We start from the raw sequence: 4,926 nt of genomic DNA on the forward strand, positions 1-4,926 counted from the left end.
TATTATAATTATACTTTATTTCAGTTTATTTTATTTTATGAAAACAACGTTATACTTTATTTTACTTCCATTCAAAAAATTAGTCTGTTCTATCTTATTTCATTTTTGCCCGTTATGATGTTATATCACCGTCTAAATGTTGTTTTTTTGCACTAAATGACCGTCATTGTATAGAGGAAAATATGATCCCTCATTAGGCAAAGGGGATTTGCTTTACAGATGAAGGCTTTTTACCTCTCGTGTGCGCAGTAATTAAGTCGTGTGTCTGCCAGTGAGCATTTGGAAACACGCCAACAGGTCTGTCTGGCCTCTTACTTATTTTCGCTCAGTGCTCTTGGGTCAGGGAAGGAAAACGTCTGTGCTTTCGCTTTGAACTTGTGGAAAGCCATTCACCTCTCAGCTGCTAATCCTGAGACATTCTTCGGTTCTTCGTGTCTGTAAATAAAAATGGCCTTGAAGTAAAAGTGTTTTAAAAAACATGTTTGCAAATAATGCGTTTGGAACGTTTCAGAGATAAGATGTTTTCAATAGACAGAGCTAACTCGAAGCTATAAGCTAGTTTCCAAACGAGCGTCAGGCGTTAAATTTGAAGTCAGTGCAGATAGGTTTCTAGTTTCTGTTTTCTGGTTCAATTACTCTTAATCACTTGTGTAGTGACGCGGTGAAATCAGACACCCGTCCGCTAGTTGGGTTTTGTTTTTGTTGTTGGGGTTGTTGTTGTTTTTGTCTGTTTGTTTGTTTGTTGGGTAGGTTTGTTTGTTGTTTTTGTTTGTTGTTGGGTTTTTTTGGGGGGAGGGGTTGGGGGGTGCATATGTAGTTTCTTAATATCACCTTAAAGCGGTTTTTGTTTTTCTATCTTTCGAAGGAAAAATACCCATCTTGCTTGAACAGAAGTACATATGTCTACGATTAGTTTAAAGGGGGTTTTGATTGCCTGCTGTCAGATGTAAAATCAGCGAGAAAATTGCTGCCAACGTTTAATCACTTCTAAAGCTTGGAAACAGCAAATATTGATGTTGTTTTTCTGTGCCTTTGATCAATTGTTATTTTTCAGTAAAGTCCACACAGAAATGAGTCTTCAAATGGAAATAAAAGGTGTTGGGCTGAGAAAAAACACACATAAAAATGAACAAAAAAATTAATTCCCATGAACGGCTAGAAAATTGTCGGTTTCTTTGATTTCAATATTTTGACGAGCACCGGGTTTCACAACAATGCAACACATGTTTTCAAAGTACACGTATGTGTGTGTCGTTCCCTCTGCCGATGTCATGCGTGATATTTATGCGGGGACCGCACTATGTGGGTACTTGATTGGTTATGGAAACTGCCTGTAGTGTAGTAATTAAAAGTTTTAGCATATCACGAAGAGGACTGGAGTTCAATTATGTTAAGGGGAGGGGGGGGTTGTTCTCGAGTAGTTCAGTCTTTTTTGTCTTTCTTTTACTCATGTGGGAAGGACTTCCGCAACGAGCGACCACCCCAACAAACACAATAAAGAAGAGACCTAACTCTAATCCAAACCCTAACCCAACCTCAAACCTAACCCTCACCCTACCCCAAACCTTAACCCTTACCCTACCCCAAACCTAAACCTCTAAACTCTACCCCTATCCCTATCCCTACCCCTACCCCTATCCTTACCCCTACCCCTACGCCTACCCCTACCCCTACCCGTCTGTTCTATTCTGTCTCATAATAGACGCTCATTACTTACGGAAGTCTTCCCCTCATATTAATTGACGTATGTGGTGAGGAGATCAGGTGCCTTGCTGTTCCACTCAGGTGACCCGAGTTCAAACCCCCCTGTGGGGAGACATAATTATCGAGTGCCTCGGGCTTTTCTGTTAATACCGGATGCCCACTATAGATGGGATCGTCCGATCGGCCTCGGTCGCCTCAAAAACAAACGTGTATGTTTTCAGTTTCAGGCGACCGATATGGGCGATCGGCCCGATCCAGCCGTAGTGGGCACCCCGTATAAGGCGTTGTATCTGGAAGCATGCCAGTTTGTCACATGCCCTGCATGATGGAAGTTGTCACTGACGAGCTCAAAAAGAGTAAATGAATGATTTATTGATTGTATGAATTGAATTTTATTTTTCAATTGTTTTTAACGAAAGAACATTCATTGTTGGAATTTTACATAGCAAATTGCTTTGATTTGCTTACAAAAAGGAAGAAATATTGAAAAACAGTAGCCGAATTGACATTTTAGATTTAGAGGGACTATCTCTACACCACCGATTTGAAGGTGGAGGATTAAAAAACTTAAGTTACAACTACAGTGTTTACCCTCTCCGTACCCCCGGGGTTGCATTCTTCACATTTTAGAAAATACTTCTAGATCTAGATCTAGTACGAAGATCTTTTTGAAACTTTCTGTATTTCTCAAAAGATGATTTTGACAGACTGCTATGCAAAGCGTACGGATCGGATTAACGCGTAAATTTCCTCTTTGGAAAGTGGTGGCACAGAGTTCCCCGCGTCGTATGGATACGATAGTAAAATGCGACGTACGGAGAGGGTTACAGAGCTGTAATTATATATTGCCATCAAAGACTTAAATTAAACTGTGACAAAGTGGGCAGCCTCCGATGTGTCGCTCTCAGCCCAGGTTGGGCCTGTTAGACAAGGTCGAAACCTACTTCCTAAATTGCCCAAATTGTGTTGATGGGGGCTTAAAACACATGAAGTAAAGATAACATAAAAAGTAACTGATGAAATATCACACTTGAACGAAGTAGGGATTACCTGCTGGTCGAATTTCCGCGTGGCGGGGATTTTTTTTTTTTTTTTTTTTTTAAATTTCAAATTGAGGGTCGGGAGTGGGGAGGGGGTGGGGAGGGGGTTGGTTAATGAGGTTGTCGACCCCGAGTTACTAGGAGAGTTTCCAAACCAATGCTCTCTACATCAACGCACCAGCGATTTAAGATGCACGCATCGGCGCTTCGTCCGCACAGTCAGTCAGCATAGTTTAAATTATTTGACTTTTTCTTTTTTTGTTTTCAAAAAGATGGTGGAAAGGGAGGAGGGGCATTTTGCGAGAGGATGTTTATTTCGTTTTTGTTTTCGTTTTGTTTTTTCGGGTTTTAAAAAAAGTTTTAGTAAAAGTTTTACGGCGCTCGCAACTGCATAAGGTCATGTGAGCGCCAGAAGATTAGAGGTGCTACAAGAGAGTAGCAAACAATAGAAAGAAGAAGGGGAGATAAGGACGATAGATGTTTCATAGGAAAGAAGAAGCAAACACACCATACCAAACAACCCGCCAACAACCCACCGTTTTGTTTTAATCGGGCATCTCCGTTCATCGGCTACCCGTCGGGATGCTGTATCCTCACCAAGCCTGCGTTTGTTCTGACGTGCAGAGTCGAAGTATACCGCTTCCTGTTTTTGAGCTTAACCCTATCCGTACGGCCTGGGGTCATTTTGTACCCACTGAGTTGTATTCTTCACATTTTAAAATACTTCTAGAGAGAAGATCTCTTTAAAACTTTCTGTATTTCTCAAAAGATCATTTTGACAGACGGCTATTCAAAACGTGCGGATCTGATTACCGAGTAAATGTCTTCTTTGTAAAGTGGTTTTGTTTTTGTAAAATGTTTTACGGCGCTCACAACTGCATAAGGTCATATGAGCGCGCGAGACACACCTACTATTTTCATTTGGTAGGAAATTTTGAATTTTGCCGGGGTGGCGGACGAAGCCTACTCTTATCGATTTTAGACCACCAAGGGATCTTTATCGTGCGCAACTTGCACACAGGCCCTCCGAGATTGTTCGCCCTACTCCGAGAAGGCTAGGTGTAGATCTTTCCTACCAGAAGATCAGGGGTGTGGCTGTCTTAGTAAGAAGAAGCCAAGGAGTAGCGGTAGAAAGACTGTAGAAAGAGTCAGGAGCCCAGAGGAAGGGGGCAAAGGAGATGAAGGAGTGGGGGCAGACAGAGGAAACGAAAGCAGACGACAGAACATTGCTAGAGAGCAGGAAAGGAGGTGAAAGGAAACAAATTTAGAGAAGAATATTTTTCGGTCGCTACCCAGATTCGAACCTGGGACCTTTTGAATGAGAGGCCAACACCTAAACCTTTAGGCTACGAGAACCCTCCTTTGGAAAGTGGTGGCACAGAGTTCCCCATGTCGTCTGGATACGATAGTAAAACACGACGTACGGATAGGGTAAAGTGGTGGCACAGAATTCCCCACGTCGTATGGATACGATAGTAAAACACGGCGTACGGATAGGGTTAAGTGGTGACACAGAGTTCCCCATGTCGTATGGATATGATAGTAAAACACGGCGTACGGATAGGTTGAACTCTATCAATTGAGGACGTACACCATTTGTCATTATATTCCTGTTTCACCTCTTTGCCTCCAGTTTATCGTGGGAGAGGGGGAGGGGGTCCAGTTTTAAAAGAATGTTACAGATACCGTTTCAAACGAGGCGTTAAGTACATGTTACACCGTGATGGGCAAAAGTTAACAAATTAAATTGAGTGACGCCACGAAAAGTTAAGAGTTGTTTTAAATATATGCACACTGTAAGCAAGAATCTATCTATCTATCTATCTATCAATCTATCAATCTATCTATCTATCTATATCTATTTATCTATCTATCTATCTATCTGTCTATCTACCTATCTACCTATATTCTATCTATCTATCTATCTATCTATCTATCTATCTATCTATCTATCTATCCACCTGCCTATCTATATATCTATCTATCCAAAATGTGTAAAATAAATTATGCAATTCATATTCTATTTTTCCGCTTGAAGAAGAATTAAAATTTGATTCCAGGCGAACTAATATATCGGGAGAGCTGAATCAGATGATTTTGTATTTGCTGTGAAATAACTCAAAATCCAATGTTGAAAATAAGCAAGAAAAAGTGCATGGCGTAGGTATGGATTGTAAAAGAA

This window comes from Aplysia californica, unplaced genomic scaffold, assembly GCF_000002075.1.
Source record: "Aplysia californica isolate F4 #8 unplaced genomic scaffold, AplCal3.0 scaffold00632, whole genome shotgun sequence".
Classification (NCBI taxonomy): domain Eukaryota; kingdom Metazoa; phylum Mollusca; class Gastropoda; order Aplysiida; family Aplysiidae; genus Aplysia; species Aplysia californica.